The sequence below is a fragment of the Nyctereutes procyonoides genome, unplaced genomic scaffold (genome assembly GCF_905146905.1).
Source record: "Nyctereutes procyonoides isolate TBG_1078 unplaced genomic scaffold, NYPRO_anot_genome, whole genome shotgun sequence".
NCBI classification, from domain to species: Eukaryota; Metazoa; Chordata; class Mammalia; order Carnivora; family Canidae; genus Nyctereutes; species Nyctereutes procyonoides.
The window spans coordinates 44247052-44274694 of record NW_026575046.1 but is presented as its reverse complement, the minus strand read 5'-3'; the positions used below and the strand labels follow the sequence as shown (position 1 = coordinate 44274694).

General features: G+C 40.9%; 1 protein-coding gene across 1 annotated transcript in view; it reads right to left on the bottom strand.

Annotated features, from left to right (window-relative positions):
- The window catches only part of TENM2 (teneurin transmembrane protein 2), a 1067650-nt gene that overhangs the window by 437090 nt on the left and 602917 nt on the right, over window positions 1-27643 (bottom strand). The window lies entirely within an intron of this gene.

Genomic DNA, 27643 nt, shown 5'->3' with positions numbered 1-27643 from the left:
ATTGGACTATCCTCTGATTCATGTGTCCAGAGATGGGATAAAGTGCAACTTTTATAAAGTGTTGGTGTGGTGGATCCACTGAGACAGACTTGGGTTTGATTTCTGGCTTTGCCATTCACTGAGAATGACTCTGAAAAATACATTTCATTTCTCTGAATCTCAGTTTCCTAATCTTTGTAAAGGGAGAGAGTCCAGGGTGAGAGTTAAGTGAAATAACACATTTAAAGAAAACAGCATAGAATACGGTCAACAAGTAGCAGAGATCAGTTATTGTTTCAGTTAACTGGCAATTCAAAGCTTAATAACTGAAGACATGTATAGCCCAAGAAGTAGGTGCTTCTTCCTATACCAGTAAAAGGCTCCATTTCATTAAACCTCAGTGTGGAACGTGAAGCTATGGTGAAAGGAACAGCTCCTCAAACCAGGCTTCACAGCTAAAAAAGATCATCCTTTTCCCCTCTCTATTTCTTCTTATGCTACAGTAATTATAGTAGTATAATAGAAGCTTAAAAATAAATTTAAATACATTTTTAGAATAAGATATTATAAAGCATGCTTCCTTGGTTTTCAAATAAAAGAATATTATCTATCAGCCAGTTTTGGAGGAGGTTTTGTATGCTAATTAAAAAATAAATTGGGCAGGCATGAAGGAAATTTCTGATACAATGAAGGTGCTCTAAAACTGGATTTGGGGGAATGACTACTTAACTGTATAAATTTACTAAAAATCATTAAACTGTACCCATACAACGGGTGAATTTTTTGGCACGTAAATCATACCTTCATAAAGAGAAATGGTAACTAAAAATTTAAAAAATCTTAAAAAAGAGAGAAGGAAGAAGAAAGAGAAAAAGGAAAGATGAGGTTGAATTTCTGAATCCATGGTACTTATGCTTCTGTTCTAAACAATAATATTTCAGTAAGTATCAGATTTGTATCCAAGTAATGAAAAAATTTGGACTTCCATAGGAGCTCTACAGGTCTGGTACTTCCTGTTTCATGGTCTGATATTAAGACAGAAAGCAGAGCTGCTCCTGGAAATAAAGAAAAGTGGAAAATGGGAAATCTACCACTGATTCATTTCTGTTTCTATTAAAGACTCTTCTCCCTGGATGACTCCTGCAAGATGTCCTAACTCTCCAAATCTCCCATTGATCAAAATCTGATATCAAATATTTAGCTGTTCAAACACAGGAAACAAGGCATGGATAGATAGAGCTGAACATGCTTAGGCGGTCATGCCTCCCTGGAGGACCCCTGATTGGTAGAATTTTAGGTGCCAGACTATGGGTGCTAGGGGCACTTGGGCATTCTCTCGTCTTTGGTGACCACATAAAAGAAATCTGGCCCAGGGAGGCGGATTTGATGTTGATGGTCTAAGACGTAGAAACTTTGATAAGACCAAACTAGTGATTCTGGGCAATGACTGATTTGCTTTTTGTGTCTATGCTTTTTTCTTTTCTTTTTTTTTAAGATTTATTTATTTATTTATTCATTCATTCATTCATTCATTCATAAGAGATGCACAGAGAGAGGTAGAGACACGGGCAGAGGGAGAAGCAGGCTCCTTGCAGGGAGTCCGATGTAGGACTTGATCCCTGGATCCTGAGATCATGCCTGAGCCACAGGTAGATGCTCAACCACTGAGCCACACAGGCATCCCCGCTTTTTTGTGTCTATGCTTGAGGCTATTCCTAATGCCTCCTCCATCAGGTACTTAACTTTGTCTGTATTCAGTTCTCCACTGGTACATGCCTGCAGTTGGTATTCATTCAATTTTCTTTGAATATACGGGGTTAACTTGCCATCATAGGACTCATGCAAGTTAATATTTAGCATCCCAGGAAATACGTGCTACTCTCGTAGTAAAAAAAAAAAAAAAAAAAAAAAAAAAAAAAAAAAAAAGAAGGCTGACAGGTATGAACCCTGTTCACACATCCTTAGCTGCACCACAATACTTACTCAAACCATCATGAGCACTTGATCACTCTGATGAGGGTCAACAAGAACCCACTTCAGTGATCAGAAGATGCAATACAGAAGCTGGCCATTAGGAGCTTCAAACAATGTATACACTACCCAGTACATAACTGGTTTAATTATCTCAAGCTGTGAGGAATATGATGGGCATGCCTCAACAAGTATTCTGAGATGCCCGAAGGGAAAAGTCTAAGGCTTAATTCGTTCTTAAGGAACACATTTTAAGGAACTGAAAGGATTCAATGAGTATAGTCAAAATAAGTTGTTTTGCCATCCTAAGCTCTCAGGTGGTTATTCCACATCATCATCTCATTTAATGATCCCAGTAACCCATAGAAAAAGGTATTTTCACAGATGAGTCATGGAAGGGTCGAGAAATGGAAGAAATGCATTAAGTGTGAAGATATGATTAATCTTGACTCCTGCTCCTCATTGAGGTCTCCAGGGTCCTAAACAATGAAGAGTCTAACACTTCCTGGGCTTTTTTTTCTTCAGCTTAATTATCCTCATTGTTGCCCTATCTGCTGGCCCTGCCCAGCTAAGCTAGGTCAATGTACACAAGCGTCATGTCCCTAGCACTCTATGCAAACAAATCTTAAATATGAGCCAGATTCATAATTATCTCTTAAGACATCCTCCCTCCCCCCACTATTTGATTCCAATCTGCCTTACTTCACTCTTCCTTTCCTAGATCTCTGCTTCTCTGTCTCTCTGTTTCAACACTGACGCTTCTTGGGTCTCCCCTCCAACAAAGGATCTCATTTATCTGTCAGGTCTGTGTTTTAGCCTCCTTCTCTCCATCCCTGCACCTTCTTTTCTTAGTTCTATTAGCGCCACTCATCTTGCTCCATTGTGTTTACCTGTATCAGCATTCCTCACTGTTAGTTCCATTAGGAAACAAAGCAGGTCTTATTTACAGCTCCACTTTCAAAGCATAACACCCTGCCAGGCACATTCCAGGCATTGACTTAATGACTGAGAGATAAATAAACACTGCCTTTTATTATATAGCCAGCCATCAAGAAACCAACCAACCAACCAAAAAAACTGAAAAACTCCTTCACATCATCCACATTTATTTATTTATAAAGTATGAAATTGCCGAAATATTCCCAGTTCCTGTAGCATTTGACACACTTTAACTTGGGGGACAGAAAATTTTTCCTCAAATGCAGGACTTTCAAAATACAGAGGGAAATAAAAAAGTACTGTACTCAGGTGCTTAAAGTTCTTTATTTGAAAACTGGTCATTTGGAATTAGAGCATTGTTTTTCCAGGCAGCAGTTTTGAGATACATAGAAGTCAGGTCTAGAATAAAAGCAGATCTAATAAACTCTAGAAATCAGCCTATTCATCTACTGGGACTACTGGATATAACTTTCACAGTATCTTCTAAAATTAACTTGGTCCCTGAAGGGAATTCGTTCACTAGGGGATCAAGAGTCCCCACAATGATTGAAGGGACCTCCAAAGAGTGACTAGAGACGCAAATAGGGTAGGAGTGTTATTTTCCAGTCAGCACTGCCTTGTGGAAAACACACATAAAGATAGCAGCCCTTGGCAAAGCCCACGGGGCTGCCAACATCCCTGTGCTGATGCCCAACAGAACCGAAATTCAACGGAAATCAAGTAGCAGATTATGTGTGCTTCAAGACTTGAAAACTAACATGCAGCCTAATGAGCATATTATAACTGCAGGCTCTGCTTGTTAACTGTTGAAAATATTTTCACAAGGCTTTGGGTTATGGCAGGATAATGCTAGTTATGAAACATCTATGCTGAAAGGGAACTCTGTGTAAGCCAGTCTTGAGCAAGTCACCTGGATAATGTCAGTGATGAGAAATGAATCATAGCACGTTCTGGACTTGGGTGTTCCATGACAAACCCCATTGGTTTTCTCAGGGACCAGAAGGTAAACAGATTCGTCAGGCTCAGTGAAGAGAAAGGCTGTCGAGCTCCTACCAGAGGGATATAGGGTGCTCCTCTGATCTGTGAAGTAAAAACTGACTCAAACTTGCCTTGAACAGGAACTGGCAAATTTCTTCTATGACATCAGTGGCATTCTGTAAGAGCAAGTTTCTAAGAGATTACTTTGGGCAAAGAAACACATACATGTTACATGGAAGAAAAAGGGGGGGACCTCCATGGATTATTTAATCAGATGTGCTACCCTCATACAGGTTGCTATGATCATCCTAACTTTACAAAAAATGTTCTGGGGGTCAAGAGGGGCCAAAGGGATTGACAAACTACATAGGTGTTAGTATTATAAACAACACTGTTACTCCTCTTATATTGGTACGGACTCTCAACACTGGAAGGCTGTATGTTTACAAAAATGTAGTCACGTGCATTTTCTCACTTTGGTCTGCACGTGACCCTGGTTACTAGCATTGACCAAATTCTATCCGGTGGAGATTCTGAGTTGAGAGTGCATATTTGTGATCTGGGATAGTTATTAAAATGTACATACATTGGCCCCACTCCAGACCCATTGAAACAGAATCTCTGGGGATGGGGCCCAAGTATTTGAAATTTGGTCAAGAGAAACAAAGCCAAAATCTTTCATAAGTTTGAATCTCAAGAAACCACTGTTCTCATAGAATATGGTCATCTATGGGCTATAACAGTCTAGATTGGGGATAGAAAATATCTTTTTTTTTATCTTTCTGCCTTCAGGAGCCCGAACTTATTCTTAGATCTACTCGTTAGTGTTAAGGATGTGTCACAGTTTTCAACATTCCCTCAAAATATGCAAATATAAGAAAGGATTTGCATAAACAATACATATCAGTTTACACTGAGTTAGAGCAAGGCATAACCTAGGGCCTCTTGATTAAAACTTACGTCAAAAGTTAATCCTTCCTGTGCTCTCACAATCTTTGCTTTATTGTGTACTTCCCTTTACTTAATTTTTCTTAAAATCTACTTTTTTCGTAGATCTCAAATATACTTCCCCTCCTACCCCAAATACACTAATCAAAAAAGAAAACTTTAGGACGTGGCTCAGTGGTTGAGCGTCTGCCTTTGGCTCAGGGCGTGATCCAGGGGTCTGGGGATCGAGTCCCACATCCGGCTCTCGGTGAGGAGCCTGCCTCTCCCTCTGCCTGTGTCTCTGCCTCTCTCTCTGTCTCTTATGAATAAATAAAAAATCTTTAAAAAAAAAAAGAAGAAAAAGAAAAAGAAAATTTTACATCACCACAAGAAATGTAAAACAAGTGTCACCTGCCATAAATAAAAAGTAAAGGTAAAAATAGATACAATGAAAAGAAAGGAAGATTACAACAATACTGAAGACATTCTCCTTGATTTCATCTGAGAGAGTACAACAGGGTTGAAAAGGGAACAATGTCCTGGTGTGAGTCATTTACTGCATACTGATGTGCATCTGACATCTCAAATAATCCCCCCAATATTACCCCGAGCATGCCTGGAGGAAGGCTCCCCGCTCTCTTGCTGGTGGGAGGGTACAGCTAAGTGGCTCCCTGGGAAGTCTGGGTTCTGAGCCCTGGGGAGGGAGGTCTGGAGGCAGATGCATGGGGTCTGGGGTCTGGGGTCTGGGAGCCGCTGCTGGGGGGCTATCCAGGGGATGCTTGCGCAGTCCCCGTGGACTTCCCAGTTTTGTTCGAGGCCACCTGGGCTCTGCCGATTCATAAGACCGCCAAAGCCTCCTCATTAGGTGTTCACGGTCGGCGGCGCCGAGGTGGGGACAACTGGGAAGGAGAGAGAGAAACGTTCTTTTATTCCAGGTTTGAAGCTCATCAAGGGTAGGGTTCAGCATACTAAGTCCTCTTCTGACTGTAAAGATAAAAAGATAAAATAGCTCCCTCAACCACAGTGGAGTTTAGTGTGTCTTTGACAAGCAGCATAATTAAGATCTAGCATAAACACAGAGCCTCCGAGGACAGTAAAAGCTGACTAAATGGGAATTTGTTCTGTTTGGCTTTTCTTTCCTTTATTTAGTTTTCCTGTGGAAGTTTCACTTTGAAGCAGGGCCGGCCCCAGGCAAAAGTGCAGAGTCTGCGGATCCCCTGGAATACCAGGGCCCCCACCCCATCTCCCTCTCTTTCTGGGCTCCTTCCCCACTTGGGGCAAGCTGCCCACCCATGGAAAGAGCTCCCCTCGTGCACACAGGCGAAGCCTGCTCCCAGCCCACAGTGGGCCTTGCCGGCTCCTTTCCTAAAAGGAGGATTCAATGCCTGGTTCTGTGTTGCATGGTCTGAAGTCTCGTCCTGTTCCCTCTTTCCCAACATGAGGACTGTGTCCTAAACACCCGAATGCTCACTCTGTGCTACATAGATCTGCACCGGGAGCAGGTGGCTGGCAGTGCTTTCTTTGTTGTCAACAAGGGGCTTTCAAAGGAGTGACCCACTTACCATCTGTAAGTTACAGAAGGCTGAGGAAGATGGGGCTTGGTAGCAACAGGTCTTGATAGAGGTGACTGAGAAGTTAACATCTGTGGGGTTGGTGGTGGTGAGGCTCTGGCCCCGGGGGGTCAACCCACTTGGGTTCAAATCCCAGCACTCCTATTTTCTAGCTGAATAAACTTAGGCGTTAAAGTGAACCTCAACATCAACTCTCCCATCAGTAAATAGGGTTGTCAGGGAAAGTCAAGGAAATAAATCATGGAAAGACTTCATACAGTCCTTAGAATTTAATAAACACTAACCTTTATTGCTATTATCCATATTATCAAATACCCATATTATTAAAATGATGATCAGAATGGCCCACATCAAGCACATGCAGCTTTGGTGGGGTCAGAAGCATGTTTTGTGCCATCCATGTTTCCCCCCTCAACTAATAGAGGAGATTTGTTTCTCCCCTGGGACTGTCAGCAGCAAGTTTCTCTCCTCCCCTTTTCTGACACAGTACTCATTTTTGACACATGGCATCACTCTTCACATCCCGGGCAGTGGCTAAAAGGCAGTGATCCCGAAGGCAATGAGAGAAGTAATTATAACATGCGAAACATACTCAACGTCCAGATCTGTGATGACAGGTAAATAGAAATTTGAAAGGAACGTAATCTCTTTCCTCAGAAAATGCTTAAGTTAAAGGGGTTTCTATTTACCCACCATGCTCTCTCATACCATGAAGGAAATATGATGACCCATAATAAAGCTGCTATAAGCCCCACTGCTAGAAATGCTTGCAGGTGCTATCTGAGGGAAAAATGAGCATCTATCTTCCAGTTTCAAATTAGTCCATAATGGGTAATTTGATGCAGGCATTATTTCTAAACAAGAAATTCCCTAAATGCTAATTGCTTCTATGAGCTGTTCAGTTAAAAGGGACAAATATTTCTGCTCATTAAAGGGGATGCCATTTAGAATGGGTCCTAGTTAATGCAAGGAAGCTTTACATGGGATGCCATAAGCAAAAGGAGGTCAGGATTCCATGCGTCAAGTGACACCTTTCTACTTTCCACATACCAATGTGTTTGGCTAGAGGGTGCTGGGCTGAATCTGACCCCCAAATCAGGAGATCTGAGAATACTGAGAACGTATTTCTGCATGTCAACCATTGCTAAGTCGCACCACAGCAAAATGGCCATACACTCATCAATGTCAGGCTAAGATTAACAAGTAGAGATTCCCCTTCCTCATTAGCACTAATAACTTCTCTGTGTGATATTTAATAGGAAATTGTGACAAACTGGAGTGGATCCTTGTTTGGTTCCTGTAGGCAGTGGAATTTATGTCTCCTGTTGCCAAATAGTGTACTGATAGTATAAGTGAGAAAAGAGGGGGATAAAGAATTTTCTCTTGGGGAGGACATGGCTGATACAAGCTGCATCAGGACCTTGAAAGACAGCTAGAGAGGGTAATTCCAGAGATGCTACAGAAACACCTGAACATGGACAACCTGTCCTGGTAGCCACTTCAAATAGATGTGCAACTTCCATGTTCTGGATGCTATTTCCAGGCTGTGAAGAATGAATAGAGAAGGCATGGCATACCAATAGCCTTGAGCTACTTCCAACTTAATGGAGGAGACAGACTCAATTCTGTGTGCAGGCGTATGCACATGTGGGTATACATGGACCCACAGAGGCTGAGTGAACTGCAAGATATGCTTTTAAACAAAAGGAGCTGCTACAGAAGTGTAAGAATGAATTTAGGCCTCATTTGGGTATAGATAACTGAGCTAAGATCTATAGGATGAGAGGGTTAAGACGGAAGCAAAGCATAAGGAAGAGTAAGCACTATGTACATCCACAAAGACTCTATGGAAATGAAGACCATACTTTTCAAGAAATGGAGAGGAAGCCAGTGTGGTTGCAAGCAGAGGAGAGGGGATGGTGTGAGATAAAGCTGGAGAGGCAGGTAAGAGTTTAGATTATAGCCCCTAGTAGGAGTTTGATCTATATCCAAAGAACAATGCTGTAAAGGGTTTTCAGAGGGGAGGGGTACCGCATGGTAAGATTCCAGTTGAACTGTGAATATATGGGGATGGGGGTGGGTCAGGTAGATGTGAACAGATGCATTAGGAGGCTTCATGGCTCCAGATGGGAAATGATTGTGGTGTCGGTTGAGATAAAGCCAATGCCTGTAAAGATGCCGTTGTTTCTTTTTTTTATTTTCTAGCTCCTAAAGATGACTCTTTCCTTCTCATTACCTTCTCTAGCATCTATAGTGTCTCCTCCTTCCTTTCTCTTTTGGCAAAAAATTCTTCTGTCTTTAAAAATAACAATCACTGAAAACAACAAAAATGCCTTCCTCCTCATACAGAGGCAACCATTATTTGACATCTTATTTCTCTCTCTCTCTCTCTCTAAAGAAAAAATTCTTATAAAGGTGGAATGTGCATTTTGCTTCGATTTCTTCTTTTCTCAAAGAGAAAATCTGGCTTTTGTCTTCATCACTTTAGTGACATGGCTGTCTTGATGGCCATCATTTACTTCCCTAGTGACATCTGTATGGCTCCCATTCACTTGCTGGATTTTGATGCATTTAACAATATTGTCCACACTCACCTTGATACCCTCTTTTCCCTTGACTTCTGGAGCCATGTAGCCTCATGGCTGTTCTGTTGGCTCCTGCACCTCCTCATTCTGTTGCCTTCAAGGCTTTTTCCTCCTCCCTTGTAACTCCTCACTGTGGATTTCTGTCAAAGGGAGGTCCATAGATAACTGTTTTCAGGGTCATTCCCTTGCAGGATCAAATGCAACTCCATATGGATTTCTCCCTCAACTTCCCTTCTTAAATCCACTCATAAGCCTCAAATCCCTTGGAAGATGGATAGATCTGATTTTATGTGCCACCATCACTGCATTCTCACAGTGCTGAGGAGGGGGGTGGGCACAAACATCAAATATTATCTCCCCTCTCAATGGTTTTCTCCAAAAGAGCTTTCTCACCTGTCCATCTGTACCAGGGTGAAGATTCCCCAGCCCAGCATTCCAGTCTCCACTGATATGGCACCAGCCTTCCTGTGCATCTCCCTCACCTCCCCAAACCCCAGGTCAGCTTAATGCACTGCTCTATTCAAAATACCTCATGCTTGGTTTTATTTTACAAAATACACTTTTAGTTTGGAACAGCTTCAGATTTCACCCAGGTCCCTAGCATCAACATCATAGATCACCATGGTCTGTTTGTCAAAAATAAGACACGAACATTGGCACATTACCAGTCATGCAACTCCAGACTTCATCAGTTTTTTTTTTTTTTTTTGGTCCCAGGATTTTATCCAGGATACCACAATGTGCTTAGTGTTCTTGCTCTTTAAATTCCCATTGCCATGGCTTTGCTGTAATGTCTCCTTTCCCCACCAATTTTCTCCCTGTGAACCTTCCAGCCTTTTTCTTTTCCCTGGTGTTTCCACTTGTGCCATGGATCTCCTACTCATCTTTCATGTGAAACCTCTCCACAGGATGGTTACCTACTTCTTTCACTTTCCAGAGCTTCCTCCTTTGTTCACTAATTTGACCCTTGCTGTACACACTTATATCAACCTCAGTACTTGAACACAGAATGAATTAAACACTCATTGATTCATTTTTAACCAAGAACACAGAAAATGCATGTTGACAAAGGTTCATTACAAATGTAATATCCACCTCCATTTTCCTAGTAAAGGAATCACTGGCGACTTGACCTTTGGAACAACTAACCTCATACCCTTAAGCTGCCAGGACCAAAACAACTTATTTCCCTTTTAGATTCCCCAGCAGAAACAACAGATTTGAAATAAACATGTGTAATTTGTCATGCCCAAAGAAAATGTTTGTTTTTTTCAAACAAGTCTTTTATTTGGCAAACATGTGCCACTTGTAGCTTTTGTATAATGTGTGTTTGGAGAAGCAGCTTCAGATTTTATCTGGGTTCTAAGTGGACTGGTGGGTGACACATCTACTGTAATATATTCCTCAATTAAATAGGTGGATAGAAATAGAATTTAAATATTCAGGAATAATAATTGTTGGGGAGAGAAGCCCTAAGCAATATTCCTCACTGTCTATCACTTTTCTATTCTTAATACTCAAATTTAGGGCTTATTAACATTTTTTAATATTTTTCTCCAAGTTAACAGAAAGATGGATACAGAAGCAAAACTGAAGAGTAATAGAAAGTAATGTTATTATAACACTTTGCTCTCTCTAGTTGGTCACATTTACTGACCTCTTGATGTTTCTTAAGAAAAAAGCTGTGATTAGGGGCCTCCAGGTGGCTCAGTCAGTTAAGCGTCCGACTCTTGATTTCAGCGCAGGTCATGATCTAAGGGTGATGGGACTGAGCCCTACATTGGGCTCTGCGCTCAGTGGGGAGTCTGCTTGAGATTCTCTCCCTCCTCTATCCCTCCCCCTATTCACTTGTGCTCTCTCTAGATAAATAAAATCTTTTAAAAAGAAGAAGAAACTGTGATTTGAGACTTAAAACCTATTACACTTGCTTTTACTAAAGAGAAAGGAAGAAAAAGAATGCCTGGGAAGAGGTAGATGTTGAAAAATCGTAGGTATTTGTTAAACATTTGCCGTAATCTATTATTCATGGTTACACAGAGTTTGTAGTTCTCTTCTCTCTTAATTTTCTAAACCAGCTCATGAAACTACTATTATGACCCCCATTTTGCAGATGAGAAAACAGAGCCTCAGAGACTTTGAGTCATTTGCCCAAGATCATACAGTAGGAAGTGGAAGAAGCTGGTGTTCTCTTGATCTCGAAGCCCGGGTTGCACTACACCCCCTCAGAAGGGAAGATAAGAATATGTAATTCCAGACCAGGATTTACTTCTACCTAGATAGAGCAAGGCAGCATAGAGGTTTAAACAACAAGTAGAGATTCTCACTCTGGCCTATTTCTAAAGGCCCATAGCAATGTATATTTGCTGTGCAGCCTGGAAAATCCAGGAAAAGTGGGTGTGTAAAAATCAATGGTTTTCTTCCCCTGCATGCTTTCTGTGCAGCAGGACTTGCAAAAGAAAGGAGGAGAAAATTGGAAAACTCAATCAGGGATAGAAACCTCAGAGGAGAAGGCTCCTGCAGAAACTGTGAAAATGTTACTCAACATACAAAACTCTTTTTGTAATGCTGCACATGGTGACATCGTTATTATCATGTAAATGCCTGTTAACAGAAGGATACCTCATAGGGGTAGAAATGAATCACCTTTAAAAAACAAAAAAAGGCACTGCAGACCTCCAGGCAGATTTATATGACCTCTGGTAACCACTCCCAGGGAGGCATTCTGTTCTACTGAGTGCAACATTAGCTCTGGAGGAAGTCCCTAAACTTAAGGATGTAGACAACTGCTCTTTGTGGCTCCCAAGGAACTATTATAGTCAGTGAGGTAGACAGAACATGTTGTCTTCAAGTCTTGAGCAACCCTCTGGAGCCGTACATGAACCATCTCATCTCCTGATGCATGCTTCTGGTTGGGATGCATTCCAAACACCTCTCTGCACCTGTGTCATGAGAAACATCAGGGAATTGATGGTGGAGTGGAGTGTCCCTCCAACATGTGCCACCATGCTGTGCCTTCATCACCAAGTTGCCCCCAGGAGACACACGATAACCTTCAAGTCAGAAGTCCACGGCTGCTTCATTTGGACGGTCTGGTAGGTTCTAATGATGTCATCACGTCAGTTACACTGTTTTATCCTCAAAGGAAAACTGCGAGGTAAGGAAGTGGAGATCTCAATGATGCCTGTTTTGTTTTTAATTGTAGTCCAGCATTTCCAAATTCTTAAGCACCGTGTAGGTCACAAAAAAATAGGTCCACTCCCTTAAATAGTAAAAGAAGGTTGAAATCAATACTGCAACTCTCTTCCTGATTCCTAATTGCAAAATTTGGGAACTATTGGTCATCTTTAAAGTTCCAATTGCTTCCCCTGTGTTCTGTGCAATCACTATTGTCACATTCCGTGGAATATTTCCATATTTCCATATGTGGGGTGTTGTGTTTCACTTTATACATAAAATACACAGATGTATAAAACTACATGCATGTGCATATGTAGATGATATAATCCATGTTTTTAGTATGCAATGTACTGAAGATTATGCCACACTTGAGATAGGACAGTTGAAGTTTCACTAGAGAGCTTTTAATAAAGACTTATGCTTTGCCAGATATAATCTAAGGGTATCTGACAGGCTACACTTACCCGCTTGGGATCTACAAGCCAAATGCATCATTGTGGGCAGTTACTGATAAAGTACAGGCACAGAGAAATGGGACCTTTTGGCAGAGATGTAACTGGTCATGAAATGTTGAGTCCTATTCCAGGGCTTGGAGTAAAAAAATGAAAGGCAAAGTTTTATTTTTCACTGATTACAAAAAGGGAGCATCACTATGATTGCGGAATGTCTGCTCTACCAGAGATGGAGAGGCATTTTCAATATGGAAAGCCTCTGATGGGGAAGCTGTGAGTTTAGACAATGTTTGTCTGATGGGTGGACTGTCACTTGGGGGCTTCGGGGAAGAGGGTCTTTGTGGAGAATCTAGTGAGAAGGATAGAGGAAGGAGCGCTGACACAAGTGATGGGGACCCTCAGTACTGTACCCTCTTCACAACTGTATTGGAAATCTTGCTTATACTGATTCCCAGAGGATGGTCAACGTCAGTGGAAGATCAACTCTGTGATAGAGGGGTTATAGGAACCCCTTCTTTTACACTCAGATGGCTCCAGGCACTTCAACATTTGTGTTTCTAGGTTTGCTTTTGGGCATGGACTGTCTGAAAGCCCATTATTCCTCTCTCTATTTTGGTTCCTCTGTGTTAAAAAATGATGTTCTGGCAGTTGGAGAAGGCAAGCGTGTGCATTTTCTAAGTAGGAATCATGCAGAGTCGAACATTGCTTTACCCAAATAAAACTTTTTGCTTTCAGACTTTCAGTGGGCATGTTCCTTTTTTTAGCTTAAAAATTTTCTGGTCTGTATTAACAGCTTCTTTCACCGGCTTAGTCTCTCCCGTTTTGCCAGCTGTGGACCTTGCCAGTGTGATTTCTTTTGTGCCCTGCTTTAAACAGTCTTAGAAACAGACCACATTCTGCCATCAATCCATGCAGAGAAATCGCACTGACATGAATGGAGGCTCTGTGCAGGAATCAAAGCCAGGGCATGGCTTCATCATATCTTTTTTAAAAAAAGTCCTCTTTTTATTTTGTCTGTTAATAACAAAAAATACACTCAAAGAGCAGAGATAGAGGTTAAATCAAGAAACCAGGCAATGAGAAACTGAACTTCCAGGATGTTATTTCTTTTATCTGTAAACTATAATAGGATCTAGTCCCCTTTTAAAAATGTTCAAGTATGAATACCTAGATAATTACAATAAAATAATACTGGTTAGCACTTATTAAGTACATATTATGTCTTAGGCACTGTGCTAAGTACTTTTTTTTCTAATATAATAACCTTTTAGAGTAGGAACTATTATTAAAGTCCTATTTTACCCTTCTGGTAGTAGCTGAGCCAAGATTTGAACTGAGACAGTCTGACAGTAGTTAGCATATTCTTAACTACTTCTCAAAACTGCCTAACAGGCAAAGAACATTGTTGGCCCTGAAAAAACAAATGAAAGCACACACTAAGGTGGTTTATTTAAGGTAATTGGCTGGAATCTAAACAACATAATTGAAAAGGAACAAAGACAACCGAAATTAGTTTATGTGAATGCTAAAATAATCATTAATAACAAGACATTCAGAATGTCCAACCAATCTGGAAAATGACAGATCCATGACCAGGGGCAGCCAAAATTGGCTGGGTTGTCCAGAGGAGAAACACTGCAATCTGCTCCTTCCACCTGTTCAGGGTTACTTCTGGCTCCCCTTCCACAAACCAGAGAATGAGGTGAGCTTAGCTTTGTGGAGAGGCCAGGAGTTGGGAAGAAGGTAAAATGGTTATTGACCTGCAACTGGTTCTGGCTTTCTGCACTGGGTAGCTCTTGCTCCCAGGAATCCTCTTTTATCTCCAAACTTAAGGTAGGACGGTAATAGGAAAAGGAAAATATGGATTTCAGATGCTTGCAATCATTTGCCTAGGAATTGTTTATAAGGCCTATCTTGATTATGTGCTAGTTTGTTTCATTAATTCCTTTCTTCAATCAGAAAACATTCATGTACCAGGTATTATGCTGAGCAAGAAGAATGCAATGTTCAATGAGCCACTGCACTCTCCTCAAGATGCTCACAAAATCATGGACTGTGCTGCTGTACTGTGCAGTGGGATCTAGGGTGGCAGTAGGATCTAGGTTTTGCCTCCCCTTCCATTGTCAAAAGTTGTTTCTAGGACTCCATTAAATAGTTCTACTTGCATCCAGGTAGGGCCACAGAAGTATTAATGTAAAAAGAGAGGAAGTGATGGGTCAGTGATCAAGAAACAGCGGTACTTCCCGTGGCTGAATGGAGAGGATGCTGATGATCTAAGTGAATGCACAGCCATCAGCCAGAAGGAGTATGGTTTCCTGAATAATCCATTGGACTGTGATAAAAATAATATACATTATTCTTCTAAGTTAAGCTAGTAGCTTTTCTGCTACCATACCTACCATTACCTTAATATAAAATCTGTAAGCAAAGTGTTGAAGATCTATTCTATGATGAACTGTTCTGATTCAGAAGATCTAAATATTTCCCTTATTTTCAAGATCTTAATATTTCATTGTTACTTGTAAATACTGCCAACTATTACTAATAATACTTTCATCACCATGAATCAGTCAGGTACCTTTTCCTTGATGAAATAGATTTAATCTAGTAAATATTTTAATAGATTCCTTTACTGTAAATTAATCTAGAGTATACATATTCTAAGGAATTTTTAATTTGAATGGTCCCTGGGTGTATATCACTTGAAAAACAGGAAAGCAATACTTCCCTTTAGGCGCTATACGAAGACGTGTGTGTGTGTGTGTGTGTGTGTGTACACATACATACTGCTTCAATTGATCCTTTCAAAATCCTATGAAGGAGAAACCTGGGGCAAAGTGTTGGCTCAAGGTCACACAAAGATACTCAATAATGACCAAGATCTGAATCAGCTACCTGACATCTACTATACCTGTGTTTTCTCAGTGAAGAACACTTTTGTGTTCTTTTGGCAAAATGGAACCAACTTTTTGGCATAACAGAAATCTCCATGGACCAGTTACCCATCACGGGTTATTTATATTCTCATAATTGCCATGGGAGAATAAAAAGAATTCAGTGGAAAGTTAATATACAAGCTACCTATTTTTAGGTATATCAATGACAAAAGAGAAGCAACACAATATATTAGGGTATGCATTGGAAATTAGAGCTCTCTGACTCCAGTTCCATCAGAGTGCTGGTGGACATTCTCGCCTGCCACCTTCCACTAACGATCCCTGGTTTTCCTTTTTCCCACCTCTCCCACATTCTAGACCCATGGGGTGTGCAAGCGTTGCCTCCATTTGCAGGTGCACAGGTGGGCACCTGAGTCGAGCACGGCCAAACAGAGCATGGAATTCCTCTGGTCACAGAGGCCATGAATAGGCATGCAGTGTAGGCTGGGTCATTGAGACAAAATAAGACACAATGTTGGGATGTTTCTTGAAACTATTGGAAAAAGAGAAGCTTTTTCTCTATTGAGATTGCCAGAAGCAAGACGAATGCCTGGAGCTGCCTGGGGGAAGAGGCAGACTCTAAACAAAGTGAGAACCAGAAGCATGATAGATACACCTCTTGCTTTCACATGGAGTCCAAGAATGGAACTGATCCAGAACAGAAGCCATCCAAGATGGGAGCCCCTGGAATCAGCCCTTCCTGAACTTTTCTAACCTTTCAGTCAATATATTTTCTTTACACTTTTTTTTTTGAGATTAAACTCAAGTTCTGTCATTTGTATGAATACTCAGCAGTAAAATCACTTTTGCTAAGTGACTTTCAGTGAAAAAAAACATTAAGTGCCAATGGCTTTTTAGAAATTAGCATACAAAATTTAAAAATAGAAGATCGACGAAAGAGCTGCTATGGTTGAGACAGGGCTGGCCCACGGATCCATCCCTTCTCTCCTTCCAAGCCCCTCCTGTACAGGGAATCTCGTGGCTCACTAGAACCTTGAACAGCAGATGCTCCCTCTTTGCCCCTGGGAATAATCATCCATGTACTTTGTGAGATTGTTGTGAGGAAATACCTAATAAAGTCCTTGATATTTAGTAAATGCTTAATAATACACATTAAAACTAAGAGTGGAGAAAAGTGATAAGGAAGAGGTTAACCTTTGGCATCTGAGTCACTAGGAATTGTACTGCTCCCTAGTATTTGCCTTCTGGTAGGTTCAGGCAACTCTAAGACATGGCCCTACAAATTCCAAATCCCTAGGCCCCATGGTAAGGTTTATGGGTAAAAGACAAACTCTGAACAGAGCATGGCAGGGAAGTATAACCCGTGTCTATGGTTTTTGCCTGCTTGGTTTCCATTGACTTCTGGACTGCATCTTCTTGATCTTTCCTCCTCATTCCCAACCCAAGGAGACTTCAACTTTTGGCCAATGGGTGTATCCTTTTCTCCTGGCCATAGTGATTGGTTCAGGGGAGAGTGTATGTCTCAAATTATTCCAGTGAGATTCTATCTTAGGACTCTTTTGTTGGTATCTAGTGGGAAAGAGAAACTCTACTACAATTTGGCTGGGTTGTTAGACAGATAGATATGTAAGCCTAGACCTAGTGGGATTTATCTTGTTACCGTAAGTAGAGTCTTCCTAAAAATGATGCCAACAGAAAAAAAGGGAAGAGCCAAGAGATGGAGAGTGTCTCTTAAGCCGATTTAAGCATGTGGATCCAGTCATGCCTTTAACCAGAATTTTCCTGTTGTATGAGGCAACATACTTCCCTTTAATTTTTGCCGAAGCCAGGTGGAGTTCAGTTGCTATCATTTTTAAGGGAGAGAGTTCTGTCTAGCAATATAAGTAAAAGCAATCCAGAGAGCATAGACCTGAGGCATCACGGGATAGTTCTCTAGGCTACAATTTAAACTTTAAGCAGGGTGTTTGGTCATGGCATCAGAGACAGAAAAAAAAATGTGAGTTTAGAAAATTTTGAGTGTGCCACATGGGGTAAGAGGTTTCACTTGCGACATTCCACATTTTCTCTTCTGTAACATGAGGAGTGACACTAATTCAGGGCTCATAGATGACAGCCTGTAAGCCAAGATGACCCATGAATATGTTTTGTTTGGCTATTATACTTCCCTTACCCCTAGCGTGACTTTTAATTTTTTTTTTTGTTTTAAAGATTGATTTTTTGGAGAGAGAGTGTGCACAAGGGTGCAAGGGAGAGGGGTAGGGGAGGGTGGAGGGGGAGAGAGGGAGAAGGAGAGAGAGAGGGGGGAAAAAAACAAGCAGAATCCTTGCTGAGTGTGGAGCCCCATGTGGGGCTTGATCTCACCATACTGAGATCATGACCTGAGCCGAAATTGAGAGGTTTATGCTTATCAGACTGAGCTACCCAGGCACCCCCCCCCCCCCCCAGAATGCCTTTTAAGAAAGTAAGTAGGCAGGTGTTATGCTTAGGTACTTTAGTCTCACATCTGCCTGCCTGGTACTCGTAGATATTTGGATTTGTAATCCCTTGACTAATGCTCTTTTAGTACCACCATTTGACGTTTCCACCTTGGATTTGCCTATTTCTCAAGTCAGAATTTGTAAGTTTGGCAGTTTATTATAGCAGGACAGACCTGAAGAGGGATGAACGTGGGCTAGCACACCTGCCAATTAAACTTCTATTTGAACCCTATGAAGTTACTCTCCTGGGGATCTTCCTATTGATGAGAGGGCTGTTCATACATTCAAGACGTGGATGATATAGAAGCATCCCACAGGGCCTGTATCTCAGCAATCAATCCATCTGCCTTCTCTACTGCTTTCCCTTTTCCTGCAGGGCTGGAAATCAATTGTGTGTTAGCTACTCTCTAGGTCTGAATCCGGGGAGCCTGGGAATTGAAATGCACATTGTTTTATTAGCCACATCAGCAAGGAAAAACAAAAGGAAAGAAAGGAACTACCCTAAATGACTTCCTCACATCAAATGCACATTAGGAAATGGTTGATTTATTTTCCCATGGCACTGAGGAAAATTAGGAAAAATAAAGAAAATTCAGTGACCACATTAAAACATATCACATAATATCTAGAAATGAGGGTGGGCTGAGACAGGAGACCAGGAGACAGGAGAGAAAAACTCTGAACGTACATAAAGTCTCTATACACACATTCCTTGGCAGGCTGTGTAGTTGAGGGGCGGGGGGAAGAAATGTTGTCTTTTTTAAGAATTAGATACATGAAAAATTTTCCTGTTCATTCAGATTGGCTCAGAATACCATGCAGGGCTGCATTAATGAAGATTAAGTATATTTAGAGAGAATAATTCAAAAGACTTTATCAATTTGGCACCCTTTCCTTCAAAATGGAAAAACCTTAATTTAACAGGATAGAGATGAATTCCTAGATTTATTGAAATAGTTTGGAGTTGAATAGATGGAGTAGGAGTCACAAATCATTTGTCACTGGTATTTTAGATTCTTTACCTTGAATGAAAACCCAAATAACACAAACTCTCAATTTTGTGTGATGTTCTAAAGAGAGCCTGGTACACATTTTGATATTTCCTTCCAATGTATGACATCCCTTTTGACCTTCTTTTCACCCCTTTTTGGAACAAAGGAATTACAGTGACAAATGCAAATGTGTGCAATCTTCTATTCATTGGTTGGCTGAGAGGAAAACATAGTTTTCTATTTCTCTGGCACCCAAAACTCACTTAACTCCTCATGCTGGAGAAGGTTAAAAGCAGGTAAGCAGAGCATACTAGGAATATAAACTCCCAGAAGACAGGAACTCTGCCAGCCTTTGGCCAATGACTATACCTGTGATCGCTATCAAAGTTCACGTTCCTTTACTGTAGGACTTAGCCTAAAATGGAAGCGTGAGTGATTTCTGTGAAAACCACAATCCCTGCTTCAAATGATCTAACCACAGGAAGAGAAGGAAAAAGAAGAGGAGGGGAAGGAGAAGCAGCAGCAATCCCCCCTGACCCTTCCATTGCATCCTATAGGTGAGGCTCTGTGTCAATCATACTCACATTGTTTTATTTATCTCTTTACCAAAACAAAGGTCCCCAGAACAATAAACAAGCCTCTCGGGAGGCCATTATCCACCCCCCCCACACACACCCATTTTACAGGAAGGAACTGAGGCTTCAGGGATTGCGTAATTTTGTCCTGAGGCTCAAAGTTAAGAAGTGGCGGAGCTAGAATTTGAAATAGACAGTGATTTTTGCACCTATTCTTAGAATTACTGTTCTTACTAGGACACTGTTGAGGTTCTGGTTGGCTGTTCTCTATTGAATTAACCCTGAATTTGGTTGTAAAAAAACACTCTTCAGAGTTATCACCTGTGGGCCAGTTACCTTCACTTTGTGATTTACTCCCTTACTCTCAGAATTCCTCAAATTCCTTCCTCCTACCATCTACTCACAGTGATACTCATGATGTGCCAGCTATATTACTGTACCCACTAGCCTGGCCAAGCATGGCCTTGATAAATCCATATGATTTCTCACCAGGGCCAGAGGATCTGCTGGTAGGCAAAGGACGCTTCATATGTTGGCTGACATTTTTGTAATGTTAGAAATGACATGGTGAATTGGAATCATGTCTGTGCTAGTTCTCGGAAGGCTGGAAGCATCTCCATCCAGTCAGGGCAGAGGAAGAGGCTGGGCTAATGCATGGACAAGCCACCTTGGCATTGGTGGAGCTGAAGGGAGGCCACACTTCTCTCTATCTTAAGCACACACTGCCATGGCATCCAATTGCATTAATGAGTTTCCTGGGGATTGGAAGTGGAGCTGTGGAGGGCTTGTTAAACTGGAGTTCAGAAACCCTTCCTTCTGAAATAATGTGCTCTGGCGCCCAGCAGCTCGAGCTGCTGCCAGCACCGCATGGGCCTGCCCTGCAGCACGCACTGGTCATCTACAAACACGTCTCCTTCTTGTCCTGAGCAGCCTCAGGCCTGGCCCTCACCGTCTCCCTGACTAATGTGACCCCTCTCTTGGACTTCCTGGGTGAGCTGACACCGGTTTGTGCTGGTGAACAAAGGATCCTGGAGGAATGAGGAAAGATAAGAAAGAGAGGGAGAGGAAAAAAGCCCCTCCAGTTTGTAGTTGGAGCTGATCAATGTTTCATCTTCCATGGTGGGCACAGAACCTGAGCTTACGCTCAATTTCAAAAGCATTGTCCTTCTAATTGCTTAGAAAATTAAGCAATCACCTTCCCCCTATTAAATGGCAGAAGCCGCAAATCAGATGATGCTAAGAAAAGTCAAGTGGAGACACACATCTGATTAGAAATAGGGTGAAGAAAAATGCTTCTGCATTGGGGACTTTTGTTGCCCAGTCTAAAGCTGACCAGTGAACTAGGTGAGTGGACCCTGTGCTCATGGAATCTGACAGCTGTTGGATTGACTCACCTACATTTGCCTTTTAATCCAAAGGAGCCCTCCCGTAATGTTCATTTCTTTTCCACCAGCAGTATTTTAAGCTGAGATGGGGAAAATTAAAAGCTACTAATTCCTTGGTGAAAAGATCAAAAAAGTACCCAAAAGGCAGCTAAGGGGACTTTTTGTCTCTTTAATTGCTCGCATTTCAGTTTGACTGCTCCCTTGTACTTTTTTTTGTTTTTATATCTTTTGCTCCAAGTGCCAAAAGCCTCCTTTCTCTTGCATTTACGATGAAGCAAGTTACACAACAGTGTGCTGCAAAGAGGCGAACTTGGAAATGATCTCAGTGTCTTACTAAGGTGTGGTGTGAGCTTATTCCCTTCCCAGGCTGTGAGGGGGAGAATCAGCGTATCTGGGCCATTGGCCAATTCACGGTTTAAAGGCCAAGCCTGGTGAACTCTATTATTAACAGTAATTCAGGAGCCTGCTATTAATTATAAGAAAACTTAGAACCAATGCAGAAAACCCCTAATCTACGATCTTCATAAATTCTGTCGAGACTGTTGAAGCCTCAACACTTGCCATGCCATGCACTTAGTCCGTTTCATTTACTCTTTGCCTTCCCAGGGAGCCATGTCCCAGTTCCTCTGTTAAATTTGCTGTCCGCTACAGACCTGGACTCTGAGGAGGCAGTAAGTAGGAAAGGTAAAGAATCAGTGCTCTCTCCAATTCTAAGGTTCCAGAAGTTATTTTATGCCTTCCTCCTTCACATCTTGTTCGTGGGTGTATATATACTACCATATTTACTAGTACATAGGATCAATTACTTAGTATTTCTTCTTTAAATTTATTCAGTTATTTCACTTACATTTATCTGGGGGGGTGGGAAACATCTGTATTGCTACTTTGTAACACAAGGAAAATTTGCGATAGTATTTATGTCACAAATAGAAGGTAACAGCAATAACAAATATGTGGTATGAAAAACAAGTGGAAACACAAGTGTTTACCAAATCTTACAAAATGCTATTGCTAACTAATTATAAGTACAATTGTCATTATTCCTGGTAGTTAGGTTTTATAAAGTCATCATGAACACTGGACTAGAAAATGTCAAACCGTTCCTCCTATGGGAAATATAGGGTTAGGTTCCTAGGAGTCTCTGGTCATCAAATTTTCCTCAGTCTATCAATAAATAGCTTTATGTGCATTTCTGTTTAAAAACATCTTATTGAATAGATATTGTTGATTCATTAACTTCGAACTCATGGCCAACAGCACGGTAACTCTTGCCTGAACAAAGCCTATCTGTTTACACGTGTTTTCTCTGTAAGGCACATTCCAGCCTTCTTGTGCTTTAGATCACTAGATAGCCCTTCAGCACTGCACTCAAGGGCCATTTTAAACAGTAGAATTATCAATAAAAAGCACAAAAATGTGGAAAACCTGGCACTGAGTGGACCATCAAATAACACTCTTTAACTTCATGAGAACTGAAACAAGAAGACAGAGTGGTGACTCAGACCTTTCACTGCTTATACACATGTCCTTGAAAGTGATCAAAGTGCTACAAGTCCTGATTTGGGGGTGACCATTATATTTTAGTAAGTATGCAAATTTACAAATAGGAAATCCATGAATGATAAGGATCGGCTATATTATGAAGTCATGCTAGTGTCAAATGGAAGTTTCCTCCCTGGGATAATGAAGATGCTAAGAGTGTCAACACCAAACACTGCTCTTGCTATGTGATTCAATGTACTTAGTGTGTGACCCAGCTATTCCCCTGGAGTATCACCCTGGTACTTGTCTCATGATTTGGGAAACTACCATATCTCTCTAAATTTGGGATATCTGAGATTGTCCTGTGGCTTCCTGGAGCCTGGCCCCAGCCTCTCTGGAACACCGGTGGGGTGGCTCACCACCTTCCACAGTCAAGTATAATGGTGGCTAAGTTGCTTCCCTCCCTCCCTCCCTCCCCTGCCACCCCAGTTCCAGAAGGATGTAGCCTCCTAGAGAGCTGTGCTGGGAGCAGAACAGATTTTGTGAGCAGCAATTGTAGAAGATCTTTGTAATGCCAGGGCTTATGAAGCATTTCAGAAAGCCTGTCTCTCTAAGCCACGTTTGTCCTAGTGTGTTACCTGATTCCAAAATCACAAGGACAGGGACTAACACACTTTTTACATCTCACTTACTCAAGCAATTCTACCCTATCTTATGTTGTTCTAAGTCTACTCATACCAGGACTCCAACAGAAGAGTGGGTCCTAGTAAAGCCACTCTATGTAGGACAATAGGAAGTAATAACAGTTTCACTTTTCAAAGGAGATTGTAGCCCAAGTGCCCACCCAGTCTTGGGAATTTTTGGATGCCAAGAAAGTGCACTTGAGATCTCACAATGTATAGTCTAGGCTACTGAGGATCATGTCCACCTCTCTTGCCCCCTATTAAATTCTAGAGAGGTTCTTGGTTGGTAAGGCAGTGACTATTTCCCCCAACATCATCTCTGCTGTTGGGCTGTTTCTTGGTTCTGAGTTGCTGAAGACCTTTTGTCAATGAAGTCTTTGTAATTAACAGAGGACCTCTGAGATGTAGTACAAAACCCTGTCCAGCCAGCAGGCAGTGCGGCTACATACCCCTGCTGCTCCTTGGCTTTTAAAAGATTGCATGCTAGATGCATTCTTTTCACTTTACATTTAGGATGGAAACTCTCTTCTTTCCACCTCATTACCACGATGATATTCTCTACAACAATAAAGGGCTCTAAAGATAACCCTAAGCTCTGGGTGACAGCCTGATATGTGTTAACGCTGTTGAAACCATTGGCCACGGGTTAAGCTGAGTGCGAGTCAGATTAGACATTGATAACTGGCCAGGTAAGCACTCAGATCTTGCCATCAAAGAATTCACATGGAATAAGATGGTTTTTATGTTGTTTCCCTAGACTAAGGCTTGGGCAGCCTACACACAAACATATATATAACTTTTAAAATAAGGCATTGTGAGCCTAATCTAGGTTTTTATCCAGATAAAGTATCCCATTTTTGAATTATTATTTTAATTCCATTGTAGGAAGACTGTGCTATTCTGCTAATGTTGATAAATTCTGCTGTTGACTGTATACTACTGAGCCTACTTTTTGAGAAGAAACCCACAGTGTTTTCTTTGTGTGAATGGGAAAGAGAGTTCTTATAAGGATTAAAGAACTATGTGAAACTTAATTTTCTATTCCCTCCCACCACCACTCTTGGGGAGAACCTATTTCCTCCTTACCATATTATTCTCACACACACCCCGCTGGCAGATAATCTCCTTTGAGCCATATTATGCATATGTTTGCCCTGCTTAACAGCCTGTAATGGCTCCTTGTTTCCCAACACACTAGGCCTAAACACCTTTGTTGCTGTGGACAAAGATCTTTGCATGGGTCCTACTCAGCTCAACTTTTTCTTTCTTCTTTTGAGCATGAGTCTTCCACATAAACACGTATTGGTTTCAGCAGATTGCACACACATATATGATATGGGTACACATCTGAGTACCCTCATTCACCCACACTTTTCTAGCTCACAGTCTTCCCTTTGTATTCCGTCGACAAAGATACTATCCTCGATGGATTTCCTAGAGCAGGAGTGGGCCAACTTTTTCTATAAAAAGCCAGATAGTAAATATTTTAGCTTCTATGTCTATGTGGTCTGTGCCACAACTACTCAACTTTGTTGCAGCTTGGAAATGGACATAGACAAGAAGTCAATGAACAGTGTGGCTGTGTTCCAGGAAAAATTTATTTATAAAAATAGGCAGTAGGTCAGATTTGGCTCTTGGGCCAGCCCCTACCCTTTAACATCAAGATAAATATACATATGCTCTCCATCATTCACTTATTCTCATTTTCCCTTGAATGATATACAAAGCTGAATTTTGGTTCACAATTTAGAAATAAAGCCCCTGGATGACATAGGAAAATAAGTAAAACAAGACCATGCTAATGTTTAAGTGCTTCCTCTGTGTCAAGCACTCTTCTAAAATATTGTTATGCTTTATCTGATCCTCATGCAATCCTGGATGTTGGGTTCTATTACTACTATCTCTATTTTTCAGTTATACAAAGTAGGGGTCTATAGCCTGCTTCAAGTGAGCCTCCCCAAAGCTGCACGTGTAAAAAGGTAGCCGAGCTGAGATTCAAAGCCAAGGAACCCAAGGGCAAAGACAGTGCTGCTAACAAACCTGTCAGATCACTTCTTAAATACCGTATGTCATATAAACATAGGCACATTTCATCTTTTATTTTTAATATTTATTAAAAGTTAATTGAGTGAGTAATTTGTCTCCTTATCAAAGTATACTTTCTGTAAAGACTGAATTATACATAAATGGAGAAAAAGAATACAAATGTATCATTATTTCCTCTTTCAGAGAGAAGCACTATTGACATAGTGGTATCTATTTTTTCAGTCTCTCTGTCTCTCTCTCCCTACTAAGGGATCAACAAGGAGCTCTCCTAAGGAGTTTGCATTTGACTGTTGGATTAGCCCATACTCTTCTCCCCTCTGTAAAACATACCAACATACCTCGAGCATGCAGCTTGTAGGCTGCTGTTTAATAACTCTCTCCCCTTTTGTGACTGCAAATTGTGTTTGTCCCAAACCTATTTATGCCAGTTGCATTTTAATCTAATTTCACAATTCAGTTAAATATAGCATGAGCCTGTAGTGTTAACACAAAGTGTTTTTTTAAATTCTATGCTTTGAAAAAAACTCCATGTGTGCAAATTGCTATAAACAATATTGTCAAATTAGGTACAACTGAAGGAAATTGATGGGGAATATATAAACATCTAGAAGGATTCAGGATTCAGGCTTCTTTGCAAGCCTTTCAATTTTTGGCTCTATTTTGAAGAACCCAAAATAGGAATTATATATGCTGAATAATGGGAGTGATGTATGTAAGAAAAAAATGTTCCACACTCCAGGAAAAAGCTTGGCCTTTCCCCTTAAGATAAGTGAAAAAAAAAATACTTTTCTAGTTTTAAATTTTTAGGTATGTATGATTTTTTTCACTTTTTGCTTTACTGTCTTAGTTAAACCTTCAATCTCTTGGTTTGGTCATGGGGGATATAAAAGCCTCTCTTCTGTGTGTGTGGTGTGTATTTTCACAAAACTAGGAACACACTACATACATTCCTTGGTAAGCTGCTTTTGCTTGACAATGTATTAAGAAAATATTTTCTCTGCCATTAAATATTCTTACAAAATACAAAATTTCTATAAAATCTAATTTGTAGATATCATACTGAACCAATTCTCTCTGTTGCACACTTAGAATTTCCCATTTCTGCTCTTATAAATAGTTCATAATATTTATTTGATAGTCATTGAGCATCTACTTAGCTGCCAGTCACCACGAAACAACTAATAGACATTCAAACATAAATTTACACAAGGTTTCTTTGGATAAATTCCTGGAAATAACCCCCCTGGGTCAAAAGGTAACAGAATTTTAAACTGTACACTGCATTATACTTATTCCAATGTACCTGTTTCTCTCCCAGTCCCTGAGAATAGGGACCACGTCTTATTTATCTTTTTATCCCACAGCACCAAACATAGCATGTGCCCGGAGTAGGTACTCAAAAAATGTTTATTGAATCTTGAATAATGAATAGTCCTTGACTGAAGTACTTATTTACTAGAATTACAGATTTTTTTTTCCTAAACACTCATAGTAAAGTCAATTAAAAATCATTACTTGCGTTTGTAACAGAAGGCGGGATAAGAGAAAATAACCAAAAGTGAGTACTGCTCTTGTGGAGGATGCATCTGAGGGCTTTGGTTAAACCTAGTTCTGAGTTACCAGCAGTTCTGAGTTAACGCATCCCAAATCTCAGGAGAGTTGCCAGAAAGTACTGGAAATTCTCAGAATAAAAATTCCATCTGCTGAGGGACCACACAACCCAGTTTCCTGCTCACTTTTCGTGGTGAGAAGACGGTATGAGGTTTCACATTAGGCAGAAGCCCCAGCATGTCCTCTGGACCACTTGTGAATTGGGCAACATTCATTCTCTCATCCGATGTTCCAGAGAGACTACCACAGACAGTGGTAAAGGTAGGTTTTAGAAGTAATTTCAGAGAAAACCATGGGTATATAGACTCACAGGCTTGGAGATGGCAGCAGACAGTCCTCCACTTTCTCACCTATCATTCTGTGCAGAATATATTGACATGACATTTCTGAGACTCTGTATATCACTCTTGATCCAGTGGTTGGATATTATTTAGAGTTTCTTTTAGTAAATTGTAACCTCCCAAATCCCTTTACTAAACTGTAGACAACTTCAGCTGTTCATGTACTAATTAAATGGATGTCCATTTGTAAGGTATTTTTGTACTTTTTCTAGAGCTGATTACAGCTAAGAAAGACAGTCTGCGATACAGCTACTGAGACAGTTAAGTGGCAGGATAGAAGAATATAGTTCAGTTAACACCTGGTTCAGTGTTTCTACAACTAGGTGTAAAGAAGACTACAGAGTAAACTTAGGTACCCAGATTTTTTCGCAACGAAAGTCAACTTATCTCCAAGGTGTGCTAACTGTCCTTGTTTTGTCGGACAGATAGGTGTATATCACACTTCATCTAAAGAAGCTGCCCTCATCATATCTCATCTACCTGAGAATCAACCAGCTTGCTGGCCTGCCTTCCCTCCTTCTTTCTATCCTTCCCTCCTTCCTTCTCTTTTTAGAATATCAAGGTGACAATTGTTC